The sequence below is a fragment of the Natrix helvetica genome (assembly GCF_964273705.1).
Source record: "Natrix helvetica genome assembly, chromosome: 7".
NCBI lineage: Eukaryota > Metazoa > Chordata > Lepidosauria > Squamata > Natricidae > Natrix > Natrix helvetica.
The window spans coordinates 25251705-25272676 of record NC_138558.1 but is presented as its reverse complement, the minus strand read 5'-3'; positions in this window follow the sequence as shown (position 1 = coordinate 25272676).

Below are 20972 nucleotides of genomic sequence, written 5' to 3'. Positions count from 1 at the left end.
CTTATTCTCTCCTTCTCTCCTTCTCTTATTCTCTCTCCCTTCCTGTCCCCCCCCCGTCTCTCCCTCCCTCTCTCACTCACTCTCCTCTTCTCTCTCTTTCCCCCTCCCTCCCTCCCTCTCTCTTTCTATCGCAGACAACCTTGGAAAGAGAGCGAGCTGTTGGGACAGGAAGCGGGGAAGGCAGAAGAAAGCAGAGAGAAGATGGGGTGGGGAGAAGAAGTAAAAGCCCGGTCTCTAAAGAAGAAATCCACATTGCTTTTCAAAGTTGCACCTCTTAAGCACCAGGCCATCAATTCAGCGCCTGGAGTTGCTCCCTTGAGGAGTCTATTAAAAACACCAGCGAGATCCCCACAGTTAAACCCCAGCGTGTGAACAAACAGGGCTGTCTGGCTTGGAATCCACATCCCAATCCACAAAAAAAGTGGGGGGCAGAGTTCCTCTCTCCTTTCCCCTCCCACCCTTTTGAGTCTGGACCAATTCTCCCGCCGCTCTCGCCTCCTCTTCGCCCATCCCTCGGAGGCCCTGGCTGGCTGGCTGGCAGGCAGGCAGGGAGGCAGGGACAGCTGGGCACGTCCCAGTGCGCGTGCAAGGCCTGGAAATGCTCCAGCTTGGAAGCAGAGCCGTGCCTTGGACTCTTTAATTCCCCGACTTTGTACCCCAGCCACGGAGCCTTTCCGAAGGTGCAGATTGTCTGAATGTGGCTAGACTCAGAATTCAACGATGGGTGGGTATTGGGGAAAAGTTTGGGCATCTGTAGATCGAGAATAGAATTAGCATTTCTAGATAGAAAGAGCAAAATAGATTAGCAAAAGGAGGAAAGAAAAGGGAGGGAGGGAGGATGGAAGGAAGGAAAAGGGAGGAAGGAAGGAAGGGATTGTACCTTTGTCTGGCTTGTGATCTTTACTCGACCAACTGAATTTATAAAGTCTGCGATTCCTTAACTTTTTGGAAGTAAGTCTTGCTATGTTTAGTAGGACTTCTTTCTAAAGAAGTTCGTTTAAGTTCACCTGGTACTGCCAACAGCCAAAACCCAAACTCAGTCTAATATTCCCCGCTCCCTTAAAAAATGACTATTAAGGTTATATTTTGGGCTTATACAAATTCCTTTTGTGCCCAAACAGTTCTTCTACTGTGTATTCTGGAATTCATGGCAAAGTATGCTGCTAAATGCTAACCTTGGCTGAGTTAAAGAGCAATTAACCATTAAAACAAAAAACGCTGCAGAGTGGGGGGAAGAATTCCAGGAATTTATTTTAGTAATGGCAGGATCGCATGAGGAATTTCCTACAAAAGCAGGATTGGTGGGAAGAGACAATGTTTTCATTTATTTCTTAAGCAGGTTAATTGTGACAAATACCACCTTGGAACATAGTGTGCCCTTATGAATTTAAACTGAACGCATATATTTTGGGTCAGCGTTTTGATGCATCTAAATTTGATGAGCACAAATATAATATGCCTATAAAGGTTGTCCTAAACCAGGGATCAGCAACTCGCAGCTCTGGAGCCACATGTGGCTCTTTCATCCATCTGCTGCGGCTCCCTGTCACTCAAAATATGCATCAAAACTCAAAATATGCATCAAAACCGTCAATGTGGGACGTGATTTATTAAGGTTTTCAACCCCTGGTAGGCCAACCATGGATAAATCCAAGAAAAGAAACGTTTCAGATGAAAACACAATGTTTAATTCAACTACATATAATAGTTTTGTGGCCACTCAGGAAATAGTCAGGCACAGGAAGGTTTTTGCGGCTCCCGATGTTTTCTTTTCTGCGGGAAATGGGTCCAAATGGCTCTTTGAGTGTTTAAGGTTGCCGACCCCTGTCCTAAACAAATGTTCATCGAGATCCAAACACACAAAACAAAACCACTGCGTGCAGTTTTAGTTCAGATTCAATAGATAGGCATCCAAACAAGATTTCACTGTATACAGATGCTTCTCTCATTCCTTCCCCCACCCCACGCGCTAATGAGCCAGACTTGCAAAGGAGCAAACATAGATAGGAGCACAAGTCCATCTGTAATGTTTCATTCATTTACTACTGTGTGACCTTCACCACAATCCTCCGGTTCATTCTTGGATTGATTCTGCTTTGCTATTAGAGATTGAGGTAGAGATAGAGACCAGATTTCCCTAAGAAATTGATGCAAGTTGTACACGCCCTTTGGTAGCATCCACTCTGTTACAACTGCCTTCCCAGCAAATGAACAAGTTGAACTGGTAGCTGGAGGAACAGAGCAAATAATAATGCTATCACGATAATGAATCACCATCAATATTTACATAGAGTTTGGAAACTTCCATAAATAGCTGTTCTCAAATCAAACTAAGCACTCAATAGCCGAGATTTCTTTTTTCTCCTAGGCTCAGTTATATGTATATGATAATAATCTGCTTACTTTCCATGGAGGTTTTCAAATAAAGAGTCAAGTAAGAAAGCCAAGATACCAGAGATAAGGATTTGGAATATCAAAAGGTAAATGTAGAGTCTTCTTCCAGAGGGATAATTTCATAGACAAGTGTAGTTTTTTTGACAATGATATAAAAGAACTTGATTACGGTTCCCCCCCCCCCCAATCTAACATATGGTCAGTATTTCACCCTGGTCTTCCATCAATGAACTAGTCTGGCCAATTTAGGAAAAACCCGGGTTATGTTTGGGACATATACCTTATATTGCCAAAAGTATTCGCTCACCTGCCTTTACTCACATATGAACTTGCTGTAAGTGACATCCCATTCCTAATCCATAGGGTTCTATATGACGTCGGTCCACCCTTTGCAGCTATAACAGCTTCAACTCTTCTGGGAAGGCTGTCCACAAGGTTCAGGAGTGTGTTTATGGGAATTTTTGACCATTCTTCCAGAAGCGCATTTGTGATGTCACACACTGATATTGGACGAGTTTACTTGGCCTACCACTCTGTGGCTGAGTTGCTGTCGTTCCCAAACACTTCCAGGTTCTTATAATACAGCTGACAGTTGACTGTGGAATATTTAGGAGCGAGGAAATTTCACGACTGAATTTGTTGCACAGGTGGCATCCTATCACAGTTCCATGCTGGAATTCACTGAGCTCCTGAGAGCGACCCATTATTTCACAAATGTTTGTAAAAACAGTCTGCATGCCTAGGTACTTGAATTTATACACCTGTGGCCATGGATGGGATTGGAAACCTGATTCTGATTATTTGGATGGGTGAGTGAATACTTTTTTGGCAATATAGTGTATCTCGAGGTACCATTGTTAACATTAGGTCCCCCACCCTTAAAAAGCAAATCCTACCTAAAATCAAAAGCTACCATGCCATAATTTTTGCTACCATAGCAAAAATCTGGATGGTTGTTCAATGCTGTAATATACCATATTTTTCAGAGTATAAGACGCACCAAGATTTTGAATAGGCAAATTAAAACAAAAGGTTTTGCACTCTGCAGACCTCCCCAAAACAGCCTGTTTTTTGTGAAAATGGGCCCATTTTTGGTTTTTAAAAAGAGAAGGCATGAATAGCCTTTAGGAGGCTTGTAGAGTGCTAGTTGGGGCTGGGGGGGGGGGGCAAAATTGAGCAACAAATGGCCCCTTTTTACCTCATTTTTGCCCTCCCCAGCCCTTAGGAGCACTCTGGAAGCCTCCTCAAGGCTATGCAAAGCCATTTTGGAGAAGGGGGCAAAAATGCTGTATTCAGTGTATAAGATGCACCCAGATTTTCAGCCTCTTTTTTTAGGGAAAAAGGTGCGTCTTATACTCCAAAAAATATGGTAGTTGCCCAGCACTTCTATATCTGATGACCTCTAGTGGTAGTCTGGTATTTTATAACCATAACATTCTTTGGAAAGTTTTTTTTAAGACTGCAAGCTTTCTTCCTAGTCAGTGAAAACCGTTTCTTTCCTATGCAATCCACCCCTTGATCTGCTAACTAGAAAGTCATTCATTCTGAGTTCTATTGGTTTCACCACCAGGGAAATAGACAGTAGGCTGTATCTCTCAACTCTCAATTCTGACAATCCTCTTCTGACTAAAATCCCATTAGATTACATGAGGTTTTCTTACAATATAAGTTGGTAAGGTACACTTTTAGAATCGAATAGAACAGAACAGAATAGAATTCTTTATTGGCCAAGTGTGAATGAACACACAAGGAATTTGTCTTTGGTGAATATGCTCTCAGTGTACATAACAGAATAAAATGTATTCATCGAGAATAAAAAAAATACAAAACTTAGTGATAGTCAAGGTTACTAATAAACTATCAAATTGCACTAGGAAATAATAAAAACAATATAAGTTGAAAGATGCAAGCAATATGGTTATAGTCATAAGTGGGGAGAGATCAGGGGTGAAATTCAGCAGGTTCTGACAGGTTCTAGAGAAATTTTGAATAGTTCAAATACCACTTCTGGCTGGCCCCAGAGTGGGGTGGGAATGGGGATTTTGCAGTATCCTTCCTCTGCCACGCCCACCAAGCCATGCCCACAGGACTGGTAGTAAAAAAAAAAATGAATTTCACCACTGGGAGAGATAGATACTAGGAAGGAAGAGAAGAATAATAGGAATACAGTCTTAGTACATAGTTTGACAGTGTTGTGGGGATTAGTTGTTTAGAAGGGTGATGGCATTCGGGGGGAAACTCTCTTTGTGTCTAGTTGTTCTTGTGTGCAGTGCCCTATAGCGTCGTTTTGAGGGTAGAAGTTGAAACAATTTAGGTCCAGGATGTGAGGGGTCTGTAGTTATTTTCACAGCCCTCTTTTTAACACGTGCAGTATACAGATCCCATTAAAAGTGAATACTTTTATTCACTGGGATAAAGGCCAGAGAATGTGTCCTAACTTCATTGTGAATAAAATTCAGAACATGCTGCAACTTCACTGTGAATAAAAGAAGAGGTTGCTATATGCTGCATCACTCTATCTACTAAACGAGTAGGTACAATGAAGCACATTGGTTCACCAGTGTTTAATGCTGCAACCACATTTTAGCCCAGAGTAGATATAAAACTGGTTTCCTCGACTTGTTCATATTTAATGTCCTTGGAACTCAGAAGTGTCCTAATCCAGAGAAGGATGACTAAACTGGCTAAAACAGGGGTGTCCAAACTTGGGAACTTTAAGACTTGTGGACTTCAACTCCCAGAATTCCCCAGCCAGCATGGCTGGCTGGGGAATTCTGGGAGTTGAAGTCCACAAGTCTTAAAGTTCCCAAGTTTGGATACCCCTGAGCTAAAAGGAAGATACAAATCTAATCCTTTTCATCATCTTAAATCTTTTTCAGACTTTTTTATTTTATTTTCCTTTGGCAAGTGACATACCCAATTTGCTAATTGGAAATAAAAAGAACTTTGCCATGCTCAGCCTAAACCAAATTGCCCTCTGGTTTCATACTGCAGCTTTGGTGCTGGGCAAATAGAAAGACTGGAAATTTCCAGGCTTCTTAAGCTTTGAAGAAACATTAAGAAGTTGGAACCGTGGCAGCCAGGAACCAGGATGGAATGCAAAAAGCTTCAAGTTATCTGGCCAAGCCCAAGTTCCCAAGTTTGATCAGAAACTCTTAGACAATTTATTAGACACAGCTCTAGCCAATCAAACAAGAAAACTAAGATATTATTATGCCCAATAGGGTTAATAGGGCATTCTCATCAGGAGTGGTATTCAGCAGGTTCTGACCAGTTCTGGCGAACCAGTAGCAGAAATTTTGAGTAGTTTGGAGAACCGGCAAATACCAACTCTGACTGGCCCCGCCCCATCTATTCTCTGCCTCCTGAGTCCCAGCTGATCGGGAGGAAATGGGGACTTTGCAGTAACCTTCCCCTGGAGTGGGGAGGGAATGGAGATTTTATGGTATCCTTCTCCTGGAGTGGGTGGGAATCGAGATTTTACGGTATCCTTCCCTTGGAGTGGGGAGGGAAAGGAGGTTTGACGGTACCCTTCCCCTGGAGTGGGGAGGGAATGGAAATTTTACAGTATCCTTCCCAGGGGTGTGTTCCTACTGGCACTGATACTGGTTCGCTTTGTGTGCGCTTTGCTTGTGTGCACGCTAGACGCACATTGCTTGCACATGTGCGGTTTACTGTAAATTGTTCTGCACATTGGGAAAGACCTTGAAAAGCTAATAAAAAACATGACGGCAATGGCAACAGAGACCCCCATCTCTTCTCTGCCTCCCGAGTCCCAGCTGATCGGGAGGGAATGAGGATTTTACAGTAACCCTCCCATGCCACGCCCACCAAGCCACGCCCACCAAGCCACGCCCACCAAGCCACCCCCACAGAACCAATAGTAAAAAAAATTGAATCCCACCACTGATTCTCATCCCAGTCACTGAGTGGGCCAATATACTTTTTTCCCCAACTGGGTTCAAGATTTATTTCCTGACTTAGATTTCAGCTGTTGATTTCTGAGCGGGTTTGAATGAAACATTATCTTTTAAACTTCCTTAGCCAGGCTGGGTTTTGGCTGTAATGGAAGAAGCATCTGGGAGTTACAACCAATCTCGTTGCATACATTACTGTATTTTTAGGACTATAAGGTGCACGGGTATATAAGACGCACCAAGATTTCAAAGAGGTAAGTAAGAAAAAAAGTTTTTGTCCTCCCTGGCCCCCAGGAGCACCCTGCAGGTTTCAGCAGGGCTAGGGGAAGGCAAAAACACCTCCGGTTTGGTGAAAAATGGTCCGTTTTATGCCCATTTTTCATCAAAACGGGGGCATTTTCCCTCCCCCCAGCCCTGCTGAAGCCTGAAGAGTGCTTCTGGGGGGTGGGGGAAGGCAAAACTGGCCTTTTTGTGAAAAATGGCTCATTTTTCACAAAAATGAGATGTGGAGACGTATCTTCGGGAGGCCAAAAATGGCTGTATTCAGTGTATAAGACATACCAACATTTCCACCCTCTTTTAGGGGGGGAGGTGTGTCTTATACTCTGAAAAATACGGTATGTATAATAAAGGCTTTGAACTTGAGCAATTCAGTTGTAGAATATGGCAGTGGTGGGTTGCAAGCGGTACGCCCCGGTATGGGCATACCAGTGCCTGGCGGGAGCACCGAGTACCATTCCAGTATGGTGCTCTGGATGGCCCCCCCACCTGCCCGAGCTCCCTACCTGTATTTGAACTCTTCGGCGCTTCCGTGCACGCGCATAGAGCATACGGCGCCTGCACGATGCTCCCCCGATCAGCTGGAGCATCACGGAAGTGTCGTGGAGGCAAGGACGCATGCGCACATTGTGCATGTGTGCATGCATGCTGCGTGCATGCATGTGGGGGACGCTGGGCCCGGTTGCACCATACCAATTCCAATGGGATCCGGAACTCACCACTGGACTATGGTATCATACAAAACCCTCACTGAACAGTTGAATTTCATGAAATTCCCCTTTGAGTAGATACAGTAAGGATCCCAGAATACAGAATACCGTTTCACAATAGGCATCAATCCTACCCTGCTGACAGTGACCCCAAAGTTGCTATTTGGAAGAAATGAGAGCCATTCGACCATGCAAATCTGGCTGCTATCTGCAGGGCACTGTTAAGCTGGCCTGTGTCTTTGCCCACCGTTTGAACCCAGTCTGCTGCTCTTTAGGGGAGTTAAGTGAAGGACTTTCCAAAGCCCTGCCAAAAATGGGCTCCTCCTCCTCCCCCCCAACTTCCAAATTCAGTTCTTTGGGACTGATCCTTCCCCTCTGCTCTTCTTCCTAGTCTTCCCTTGAGCAAAGCTTGCAGCTGAGAAGCTGCCTTGCACGGTGTGTAGGCCTAGGGAGCCTCGTGTTTACCTTCAACATTCCAGATGAACCAGGAATCCATCTCCCCAAATGTCCAGCTTGTAATTGTCCGACTAGTGGAGTGTCCTGGTATTGGTTGTCCAAACAGATCAGGTGGTCAATACGTTTGGGAAAGCTGTCCAAAGATTTGTTATTAAAATCCTGGGTACTTCATCTGGGTAAAATTCCCAGCTTTTTCTCTGTACCCCTCCGGTGGTCTCTTTCTCCCTCTGTCCCTCTCCCCTCCCTCTCTTTCTCTTTCTTTTTCTCTTTATCTCTCTCCCTCCCTTCCTCTCTCCCTCTCTCTTTCTCCCTCTCTTTCTTTTTCTCTTTCTCTCTCCCTGTTTCCCTCTCCCTCCCTCTCTCTCCCTCTCTCTCTTTCTCTCTCTATCCTCCTCTCTGTCTCCTTCTTTTTTCTCCCTCCCCTCCCCCTCTCCCTTCCTTCCCTTCTCTTTCTCTCTCCCTCCCTCCCTCCCTCCCTCTTTCTCTCTCTCTTTCTCCCTCTCTTTCTCTCTACCCCCCTCTCTGTCTCCCTCTTCTTTTCTCCCTCTCCCTCCCCCTTTCCGCTCCTTCCCTTCTCTTTCTCTCTCTCTCCCTTCCTCCCTCTTTCTCCCTCTCTTTCTCTCTATCCCCCTCCCTGTCTCCCTCCCTGACTCCATCTCTCTCTTTCTCCCTCTCTTTCTCTCTCTATCCCCCTCTCTGTCTCCCTCTTCTTTTCTCCCTCTCCCTGCCCCTCTATCCCCCTCTCTTTCTCTTTCACTTTCTTTTTCTCTTTCTCTCTCCCTCCCCCTCCCCCTCTCCCCTCCTTCTCTTCTCTTTCTCTCTCCCTCCATCTCTCTTTCTCCCTCTCTTTCTCTCTCTATCCCCCTGTCTCCCTCTTCTTTTCTCCCTCTCCCTCCCCCTCTATCCCCCTCTCTTTCTTTTTCTCTTTCTCTCTCCCTCTCCCTCCCTCTCCCTCCCTCTCTCTTTCTCCCTCTCTTTCTCTTTATCTCTCTATCCCCTTCCCTGTCTCCCTCTTCTTTTCTCCCTCTCTCTTTCTCCCTCTCCCCTCCCCTCTTTTTCTCTCTCTCTCTTTCAAACACACACACAGTATATATGCATGCAACGACACTGACATTCATTCTTCTTAATCTAACCTTTAGTTCCTACAAGGTGGCATCCTTCCAGGCCTAAAGCATTCCTGGTCCTGTGGTGAGTCTGAAAGTATAAGACAATTAATCTCTTTCAGATTTGGGAAGTGGGGTTTGAATTCTGCAGATTCTTACAAAGAAGTGCCATCCAAAGTCCTCTGCATATTTTGTCTGCCTATATTCCCTTGTGCCTTGAGCAGACTTTGTAGAAAGAAGAAGACATGAAAGAGCAGGTGGTTTATTCTGTGTGAAACTAGGTTTTCTAGCTGGCTGTGTTTGGAAAGAAGGGGGGCAGGGCAGGGCAGGGCAGGGCAGGGCAGGGCGGTATCTCACATCCTTTGCACCCCACACATTTCTTCTTGGTGAACTGAAACAGTTTCCTCAATTAACCCTAATTTTTAGGTTGGCAAAACTCTAGACTAACTAGGCATCCTGTGTTCCCACAACCCCCGAGGCTAGATAGTCTCTGCTCAGCTACTTGATTACTCTGAGGCATAGTGGATTGTGCCAAGGCAGGCAATCTCTGTCAACTAGCTCATTTTTGACTCTCAGCAGAGAGGCCTTTTTCTATGGTTGTCTGATTTTATCCCTTCCTCTCCATGATTTTTCAATAGCAGGGCCGAAAGCTTTGGGAGGAGAGGGAGGGGGGAAAGTGAGCTTATCATTGAAACTTGCAAACTCAGTATAATGGAATTGGGGGGGGGGATTTATGGTTCAAGCCACAGTCCTTTTCCAACGAGGAAGCAAAACTTCAGAGCAAATCATGTTTAGGTGGTTATTTAGCTGTGACTCTATGCTGGTTTTGATTTTAATTGGAAGTTAGTAAAAATCAACATTACTTGATACCCATAAGGTTAGGATGCTACATGACACCAGAGGACCGATCCCAACTTAGTTCTTGGTCTCAACTAAGCTTCATAATCCAACAGAAACTTGAACTGGGGTTATCTAAGATGGGGAAAGTATAAACCACAACAATGGTTTATGCAAAGCAACCTGGCTGTGGTTCAAAGTTATGAAAACAAGCCATTGCTTTGTGTCTGGTAGGAATTGGAGGCCTACAACTGGAACCGAAAGACTGTTTCCAAAATCCAATAAGTTTCTGTGGTTCCTTTTTGAATCTGCATCTGTCTTTATACACATTCTTGTGGTTTTATTGTATTTTCTGTTCTTAAGAAAAAAAGAAATCAGAACTGGCCAGTCAATTCATTCCTGGGGAATGTTTTTCAACTTCTGAATCTAACTAAGAATTCTGAGATTTCTTAATGGTCTCCCATCTAGCTATGTCCAGCACAGTGGTTAAATTCAATTTTTTTTACTACCGGTTCTGTTGGTGTGACTTGGTGGGCTAGTGTGGCTTGGTGGGTGTGGCTTGGTGAGCATGGCAGGGGAAGGATACTGCAAAATCTCCATTCCCACCACACTCTGGGGCCAGCCAGAGGTGGCATTGGCTGGTTCTCCGAACTACTCAAAATTCCCACTACCTGTTCTCCAGAACCTGTCAGAACCTATTGGATTTCACCCATGGTCCAGCACTGCTTAACTGTTGGAGATCAGCTACGATTGTCTGGATGCAACCTGCTGGCTCCCAAGGGGTCCCCAAACGTTTCTATACCCCACACCCCTAGAATGCTTCTGATATATTTTCCCACTTCTTACAACATTAAATAATTATATGCATATAATTATGCATATATGCTATAATTTTGAAACTTCAAATCCAAGTTTTCTCGCCCTCCTGGAATATCTTTTTGCACCCCCAGGGAGTGCAAGCATGCATGTGCAGAGACACATAGACACACAGACACACAGATAGACAGACAGACAGACACACCGGTTGGGAACCCCTATAGAATTTAGATTCTAGGTGGATTTTGCATCAGTAACCCAAAACAGCTGCCCCCTGCAGGCCCTCTTGTTCACTTCATGTTCAATGAAAAAGAGGTCTGAGCATCAGAACGGAAGGAAAGATTGTGCCCTTTATTCTCTGCTGTGGCATATAGTATTACCGCAGAAGTGGAGAGCCGTGTCTGGGGAATAGTTTAATTCCAGAAAATCCATGACTTATGTGTCTTAATGCCACTAAGCCAAAGTCTAATGTTATTTACTTGGCATATTTTCTTAAATGGATCTGGATTCAGACTTATTTTTCTCAAGCACTTTCCTATAGAGAACTGACACACCCACCCCAAGCCAGAAGGAATAGGGATTTTTATATGGCAGTGTAAAGTAGCAATTGTTTAGAAATAAACAAAAGTGTACAAACGCTCTCTTTATGGTGTTGGAAGAAATATCCTTCTGGGTTCAGTTCCAAGTGGGGAAAAAGACTCTAGAAACATGGAGGCTGCTTGGAAAGATGGTTTAATGGTGAACAGGATCACATGGCTTGAGCTCCTGAACAGAAAAGGAGGATCACATGCTTCCAGATGTTGGGTGAAGAAGAAAAAGGGCTGAGATGCTGAAAATCCCTGATTTTATGCCCTCTCTGGCCTTTGATCTTGAGCTTGTATTCTGATTGGTTGTCAGATTCCCATGGGGCCAACCCTGTAGGTTGTGCTTTGAGTCCAAGTTTGGTTGAGCATTGCTTCTTCCCAGGTGTCTTCTGGTGAGATGGGTAAAGGGTTAATACTATCATGCCTTCCTACAGCAGTAAGCAGTTGTAATGTGGGGCTTGAATCCTGCAGGGGATTTGTCCAAATCCTAGATCATATTTTCTTAGAACCCCACTCAAAGAATTGAGTAGGATCTCTCATGAATGCATTTCACTTCCACTCTTTTCCTATAACAACAATCACACCAGGTGGGCTTAGGAGTGGGAAAGAGTGGCTGGATCTAAGACTTAAGTCCTCCAGTTGAACTTCCCAAGGTGAGTTGGGCTTCTGGGTCCTAGTGCCGGTTTTCCTGGTCTTGGTTCAACACCTTAAGCAACTGCATCCTGGGATCCAGTTGTGCGAAGAACGAAGAACGAGGCTTAATGCAAATAGGCGGCAGGTTCTAACATGATGTCAATCCCTATTATTGAAATAAAAGAAGAGGAGAGCCAGGGAAAGCTTTCTTTCCTCCCTTCCCTGGAAGCAAACTAGAAAGGCAATTGAAAAGGGGGGGGGGGCAGACAGTCTCTCCATCCCAGAGACTCCCTTGTTCTCCCTTGCTCTGGACTCTGAAGACCAGGAGAGACTTGGGCTGCAAATCAGAGAGAGAAAACACCAGCTGAAGTAGCAGTGTTTTAAAGCTGAACAAGGGTTGATACCCTGAGTAAATGAATTCCTCAGGGTTGGGGGGTTGTTGTTTTGTTTTGTACATTTGCTCAAGGAGAGAGAATCCAATGGAATTTGTTTCCCCGCAGATGCAGACTAGACTGTAGTCCAAGAACCTGGAACAAAAAGTTTTCTCCTCCCCAAGTGACTAAAAGAATCAAACTTTTTCAAACTTTCTTTTCGGCTGTGCAGTTACCCTGAAACATGAATTTACAAATCATACACTACTTTCACAGGACGTGCCAAAGCCACACAGTCACATTGCGTTAATCTAATCCTTTTTTCTTTTCTTTTTTAAAGGAAAAAAAAACCCTAGCACAGAGGTCTTCAAACTTGGCAAATTTAAGACTGGTGGACTTCAACTTCCAGAATTCTCCAGCTAGCACTCTGGTTTCACTATTTCATATTTCAATGAGCATAGCTGACTGGAGAATTCTGGGAGTTGACGTCCACAAGTCTTAAAGTTGCCACGTTTGGGGACCCCTGCCCTAGCAGTTGCCCTGCCAGGGTCTATTTCTACTTGGAATCTTCAAGTAGGATTGAAAACTATTTTATTATCAAAGTTTTAATTGACCTAAGGCTCAGTGGCTAAGACAGTGAGCTTGTCGATCAGAAAGGTCGGCAGTTCGAATCCCTAGTGCTGCCTAACGGAGTGAGCTCCTGTCACTTGTCCCAGCTTCTGCCAACCTGCAAGTAGAAAAATAGGAACCACCTTTGGTGGGAAGGTAACAGCATTCTGCGTGCCTTCTGCATATCGTCATGGCTGCCACATGACCACGGAGACATCTTTGGACAGCGCTGGCTCTTTGGCTTTGAAACGGAGATGAGCACCGCCCCCTAGAGTCGAGAAGACTAGCACATATAAGGGGAACCTTTACCTTTTTAATCCTTTTTTAAATCAACTGGGCAACCCCTTCTCCCCATATTGGGTTCTTTTAATAAACCACGGTTACTTCGACGTGAATGCTTCATTGGAACATTGCCACCTTTGTCTTAAGAGCATTAAGCGAGCTATCGGTGAAATCGTGACATCCCCGCGCGTGGTTTTTCCCTAACTGCGTCGCGTCTTGTGGAAAGAGTCCAGGAGGTTTGTTAACTCGGGTTTAGCGAGAGTGTGTGAACTCAAGCAAAGGGCGACCAAGCCTGGGGAGGGGATGGGGGGATGGGCTTCACAACTCGAATTTGCGCCCTCTAATTGAACTCCTTTCTCCAAAAGAGAATCCGCCCCACCATCAAGGAGGCCGGAGGGAGAGGTGGGGCCGAGCGACGCCCTTCTTCTATCTTCGGTTGAACATTAACCCCTGGCGGTGTAAAATATGACGTATAAAAATGAATAATCGTTCGAATTCTGGTTTTTTTTTTAAAAAAGCGCCCCATAAAATGGCTTTGTAAATCCTGGCATGCACTTAAGCCTTTTCGATTGGACTTCTTATGTTCCCACTAAATATTTACCCCCGTCAGAACAAGAACCGCGCTAGGGCTTTCGCGTAGCCGCCCACAGGTGGTTGGGGGGGGGGGGCGAGAGGGGGCGTCTATCTCCAGCTCGAACAACGCGGAGAACGGAAGGTTTCCGAAGAGGGAAGGGAGATCCAGGATGCTCCTTCATAGGGCATCTCAAGAGCCAGCTACAGAGTCAACTACACCTCCCAGCCTGCACAGCCAGAAGACATCTTGGCTGAGGATGCTGGTGAGACTTGGAAGTCACCCAAGAGAGGAAATCTGCATCGCTGAAGACGGTTCCTCCTTCCACCGGCTCCAAAACCGAAGATATCCCTAGCTTTTCTGGGGAAAAACCATCCGGTCCTTTTCTTCGGGAAAGCTCTAATATCGTATTTCTAGATGAAAAATACGTTAAGATATCAAAGTGATACAAATGCATTAAAATCAACGCCTCCTTGGAGAATGTTTACAATTTACAATAGCAGAGTTGGAAGGGACCTTGGAGGTCTTCTAGTCCAACCCCCTGCCTAGGCAGGAAACCCTATACCGTTTCAGACAAATGGCTATCTAACATCTTCTTAAAGACTTCCAGTGTTGGGGCATTCACAGCTTCTGGAGGCAAGCTGTTCCACTGATTAATTGTTCTAACTGTCAGAAAGTTTCTCCTCAGTTCTAAGTTGCTTCTCTCTTTGATTAGTTTCCACCCATTGCTTCTTGTTCTACCCTCAGGTGCCTTGGAGAATAGTTTGACTCCCTCTTCTTTGTGGCAACCCTGAGATATTGGAACAATGCTATCATATCTCCCCTAGTCCTTCTTTCTCTTAAGCTAAACATACCCAGTTCCTGCAACCGTTCTTCATATGTTTTAGTCTCCAGTCCCCTAATCATCTTTGTTGCTCTTCTCTGCACTCTTTCTAGAGTCTCCACATCTTTTCTACATCGTGGCGACCAAAACTGAATGCAGTATTCCAAGTGTGGCCTTACCAAGGCATTATAAAGTGGTATTAACACTGTTTAGATACAGCAACATGTTTCCTAGTTGGCCCAAAGGTGCTTTTTCTGAAGGCAACTGGGCTTTCTTGTGGTTTTTTTTTCCTTTGAAGATGTTTAGCTTCTCATCTAAGAAGCTTGTTCTGCTCTGACAGGATAGTGGGGCAGGGGGTGAAATTGAACAGGTTCTGGAGAACTGGTAGCGGAAATTTTGAGTAGTTTGGAGAACCGACAAATTCCACCTCTGGCTGGCCCCAGAGTGGGGTGGGAATGGGGATTTTGCAGTATCCTTCCCCTGCCACGCCCATTAAGTCTCGCCCACAGAACCGGTAGTAAAAAAAACTTGAATGTCACCACTGTAGTGGGGGAGTGGAAGGATTTAAATTCCTTGCAGACAGCTGGTCATTTGCATTCTTTTAGAGCAGTGCTCCCCAACCTTGGCAACTTGAAGCTATCTGGACTTCAACTCCCAGAATTCCCCAGCTAGCTGGGGAATTCTGGAAGTTGAAGTCCAGACAGCTTCAAGTTGCCAAGGTTGGGAAACACTGTTTTAGAGGGTCGTTGAAGCACTTGGAGGTCTGTGTCCTCAGGGTCACCTTAGTAGTGCCCCTGGCTCCTGCAGTCTGCAATTCCCCCCCTCTGGAAATCCATTCCTACTCCCACACCTTTCAAAGTGCATTCATTCCAAATTGTATAGCTCAGGGGTGTCCAAACCTGGGGACTTTAAGACTTGTGGACTTCAACTCCCAGAATTCCCCAGCCATAAGTCTTAAAGTTCCCAAGTTTGGACACCCCTTCTATAGCTAAAAGTCTGTAGAGATTCTCAGCCATCCAGGTCATGGTTGTCCCAAACGTGTTTTTTCCTCTTCCCTAGTTATAATCCGGGTTAATGGGGGAGAACCAATACTGTAGCATTTACTCTGATCCACCTAGTTTACTTTCAGCCAAGGAACAGAATAAAGCGACTACTAGGAGACCAGTTCGAGCCCATTTATTTACCAATCACCCTACGCGGGATTCAGCAGAGGGATTTCAAATTCTCCCGCGCCATTCCCCACACATTCCCGACGAATTGTCATTTCCCTTGGCGGAACCCCGAGGCCGTCCCCTGCGGAGCAGGAACGCAGGAAGAGATTTGGAGCGGAACTCCACCTGCCGCTTGGCGATTGGGACAGGAGGAAGGACAACTAGACGGTGAAGAAGCGCCAGTTTTATTTCAGGAGAGCGTCTCCGGATTGACTTTGACAAAATGACTTCGTGAACCCTTGCGCTGCTTATCGGGGGGAGGGGGGAGGGAAATCCAGGGTACTTTCATCGAACTGAAAACAATAGCAAACGTCCCGTCCCCCTCCCCACCTCCCCAGCCAACATTAGGAATGAGTCTAGGGCTCCCGCGAGAGAATGAAGATCCTCAAGAGAGCAGGACTCTTCGGGTTTTTCTCCTTAGAAACGCGACTTTTGGAATCCTCAGGGGCATTCACGGAGGTGAGGTGTCACATGATGGGGAAACAGGGCTGTAACTCTCCAAGGAGTTCACAGATTCATCTCGTCCAAAGCCAACCTAACCATGGAAAAAGCCAACCATGGAACAAGTCAACCTTGCCATGGAACAAGCCTAGACGAAGGAGCAACTGTAGCATTCGTTCCCACGCTCCTCTTTCCCCAACGCTTTTATTCGTTTTCTCCCTCTCCAAGACCGGCTTAAGGGGGCCGCCTCCCCCCCCCAACTCTCTCTCCCCCGATTGCCCGAGAAAAACGCGTTTCCAATCCTAAACAGCCCCCGAGTTTAAGAGCCGGGCGTTCCCCCTGCAAGACGTATCCCGCTCAAGCTCAACCAAACGCCAGGCTGCCTCCCAATTCGACCCCATCGCCCAAATGGTTGTTTGGATTGTCTTCCTTGTTTTCTGAACACCCTTGTTCTTTTATTTCAAGCATGCAGCCGCCCAAGTTTGATAGATAGATAGATAGATAGATAGATGGATGGATGGATGGATGGATGGATGGATGGATGGATGGATGATAGATAGATAGATGATAGATAGATCGATAGATCGATAGATCGATAGATCGATAGATCGATAGATAATAGATAGATGATAGATAGATAGATGCCAACACACACACACAGCGCAGGAGCGAGCCGATCCACCAGAGGTAACTTTCCGCAGGCAGTTTTGGCCCTCTCCAGCTAAATGTAGCCCTCCCCCTCCTTCTGTCGGATGGATCACAAAAAAGGGGTTCTTTTTAAAAAGACGCATCCTCTGTTGGGCTAGTAGTCCTTCTTCCTGACCCCCAGGCGCCCGGGGTCAAGGTAAGGACCACACACGTCGCTAAGAAAGGGCGGAAAGTGTTGGGCATTTGCGGGCACCCGCCTTTATTCGGTACTGATTTAGCCTCCGTGTTCTAATAAAAGAGAATGACTTCCCACCGCCTTTCTATTTTAAGCCATCACTTCCAGTCATCAGCGGTTCACAGTTCATGTGTTAATTTAGGGAGCCTATGCAGCACCCTTCGTCAGAAGGCTGCTCCAATAAAGCAAAAGGTATCATCAATATGGAACAATCAAGCAATGCCATGATTAAAGCAGCATTCTTCATCTTGATGCTCTCTAGGGGCATTGGAGTGCAATTCCCATCCTTGCAAGCAAATATGGCACCAGGTTACCGAAGTCTGAATGCAAATGATATTAACCTGTCCCATAGGCTAGAATGATAGCTAACCCTATTCATTTCATCCAAAGCAAAGATGTTTTGTTGGTGGAGTATCAATTGCAGTACTCCTTGCTATTACAACTACTGTCAGTCATTGTGTTTATAAGTCTAGAGATGTTTGGTCCTGGCTCAGTTCTGCATTATACAGCACCATCTTGGCTTTGAAATATATAGCAGTCCTGTGCTAATGACCCCCCACAGGTAGCAAATCAGGAGGATTAGTTTCATTCTCACTCTTAGTAAGAGTGAGAATGAAGGCAGCCTTTGTTTTATTGTTATGCCAGAAGAACATTTCTGCTGAAGTAGCTGTGAAGCGTGGTGCTTCTTTTAATCTCACATAACCTAGCAGAGTTTTTTTAAAAAATTAATTTTCCCCGATATTAATATTTCCCTGTATGAGTTACCATAGCTGTTTCTTGCCTATTTAGTGTAGACTTGGGGATGGGGATGGGGTGGGGGAGTCAAATGTGTATTTTTTTACCAGGTTAATTAGCGCCGGTGGGTTAAACAACAGGTATTTAATGCACATTCAGTAATTTAATTATTTGTCTATTGGGAAGGTTCCTGCTCCCTTATTAAAGCATTTAATCCGTATTAATCTAAATTAGCCATTCCATTTTAAGATTATATTCAGTCGGTTTGACACTGATCAAAAGTGCCAGGAACATGTTAGATTTAACTCTTCTTCAAACAAGGCTAAGGCTGGCTCAATACAAGTAGGTTCATTTAATCCGCATTAAGTATATTTTATTTGAGGTCTTAATATGGGGTGATTTACCCTTCAGGGAAACTTTCCAAAACAGAGACCTTTTGGTTAATATGGGCTGTCGAAATGTGGGTTATCTATAATACTTCATTCACCTAATGCAGAAACATCTTTTTCATTATTGCTAATCTTTGTTGCTATAGTATGCCGTTCTTAAAATGGTCTGGGATTTAAGCAAACAATGCTACCGGCAACCCCCTCTGCAAAGCAAACAAACTTTAGAAGGTATGTAGCCAGCATATTAAAAGGGAACTCTGGATTGTTTTCATAAGTAGTGCTTCCTAATGACCACTCACGTACTGCCCTGCAGTCTTATGGGCACTGGGGTGTAAGCCATCAAAAAGGAAATCAAAAGGAAGAAAGAAAAGGAAGGGGGAAAAACACTTAGTGATCTGCAATAGCTCGTTCAAATTCTGAGTGGCAGTGACATAATGCAACATTTACTTAACTTCTTTTTTAAAAAAAAACTTTCAAGAGTCTTTACGTCGACTACTCATTTTTACTGAAAATCTGAACAACAATGCATTAAAAGCGCACATTTCCCTGCAGTGCTGAAATAGTAAGATTAACAGTAATGATGGTGCTAAAAATCGTTACTTTCAGGCTCAGATGTAAAACTTTGCAAAGTTCACAATTGTCATCTCAAATATGACAGCAATATTTGACATGCAGCTTTTCACCACCCATTCCGTAGCCCCACCTTCTGCTCATAGTAGTGAGGAAGGAAAATGGTGCATCCTCGTCCATATTTTCAGGGACAGGGAGGTTTCTATTTTGAGTTAAGAAAGTATTATAGCTTGTTGGACAAATTATGATAAAAACAAATGTCTATTTTTGTACAATGTGAATAAGGTACAGTAATAAAAGCGCACGCACACATCCTATGGTGCTATAGCAGTCAGGCTGAGTGTTTGCAGACAGATTGCAGTGATATACTGTAATCACTGTATATCTGCAGTCCATTGCACACACCGAAGCAGAACCAGGGGTGAAATCCAGCAGGTTCTGACAGGTTCTGGAGAACCGGTAGCGGAAATTTTGAGTAGTTCGGAGAACCGGCATATATATAAGGCACATATTAAAAATGAAATTCTGTTGCCCGCTCTCAAAAGAACATATACATATGCACATGCTATATATACATATATATACATACACACAGCACACTCACCTTTGCAAACCAGTAGCAAAGGTAAGTGAATCCCATCACTGATATATGTGTGTGTGTGTGTGTGTGTGTGTATGTATGTGTATGTGTATGTGTATGTATTTGTATATGTATATGTATATGTATATGTATATGTATATGTATATGTATATGTATATGTATGTATGTATATGTATATGTATGTATGTATTGAGTTACAACCCCTGGTATGCCCAAAAATGTGAGGAAGCATACTGCTTCCTTTCTCTGTCTATCGGCTCATCACAAGAAATACACACACACACACACACACACACACACATATATCAGTGATGGGATTCACTTACCTTTGCTACTGGTTTGCAAATGTGAGTGTGCTGTGTGTATGTATATATAGCATGTGCATATGTATATATTCTTTTGAGAGCGGGCAACAGAATTTCATTTTTAATATGTGCCAGTTTGTTTACACTGTAAGAAATGACAATAAAGGTTATCTTATCTTATATTGCACAACAGCTTTGTTTCTTCCCTCCTCCTCTCCAAACCAAATTCTTGAAGACCCTGATGCCTACTTATATTAGTAAAATCTCCATGTCAACGTTCTTAGGATTATGAGACTTACATTAAAATATATCACAATACTATATATCACAATATATCAATATACTTGTCATCTTGTGAATTTGAACCAACATTTTTTTTCCTGCTTGTCATCGTATCTGTGATTTTAAGGCCAATGGGAGGAACCTACTCCAGCCCAGGAGTGATTTGCATCCAGGTCTGGCAAAGAGAGTTATGTCGGAGGATGGGATTCAGGGAGGAAAAGCTAGACGCCAGAGCTGTGGCATAAAGGGCATGGAGAACAAGATGTTCTACTCTTTTGCCAAAGGCGGAAGCGCTGTTCCAAAGCATTTTGATCAGAGAAAGTTTTTTTTTAAAAAATCAGGGGTGTGGAAAGTATACGTGGGACTTGTACACATGCCACACACCTAAAAAAACAGAAACAGAACTTCAGTGGCTCAGTCATGGCCACCACAACCCCTGAACCTCCCTGAAAATGGCAAACACATCTTTGGATCCCATCATTTTGAAAAAGCTCTTCTCTGCCCTCTTTTTGCACCCTTTTGGCAGGACAGTAGTCTTCCATGTGTGGCTGATAGAAGTCAGTGAAGGGTTTTATACAGTATAATTGGCATCTGATTAAAAATAATACAGCTCTTCCTCCAGATGTGAACGACAACACATTTTCCAGCTAGCCGCTGTAGGGACCAAACTGGAAAGGCTGGTCCAAATTACTCATTCATACACATTGTATTATTCATATTATTCGGGAGTTTGAAAGCATTCCAAAGCCACTTCAGACCCATGACAGATGTTCAGCAACCATGGTTGAAATCTCTGTGATTTTTCAGCTGCAAAGCTATCATAATTTTATAGGATTCCATTTTCATTATAACCAGTCTTCCAAGATGCGATGTAAGTACACCAATTTGGAAGGCATTAAAAAAATGGTGATTGAAGATAAAAAAGCAAAATAGCATATACCTTGGATATGGTTCATTCCCAAACCAATAAAACTGGTATGTTGAGCCAATTATTCAAATTTGCAGATGTAGAATTGGAATAGAGAAGCTGAATAAAAGCAGAGCGCATAATTGCCATAACTGAATGCCTTTACACATTACACATTTACACTTACACAAACAGGTAGTTCTCAACGTATGTCCACAATGGACCAACATTTCCATTGCTAAGCAATGTGGTTGCTAAGTGAG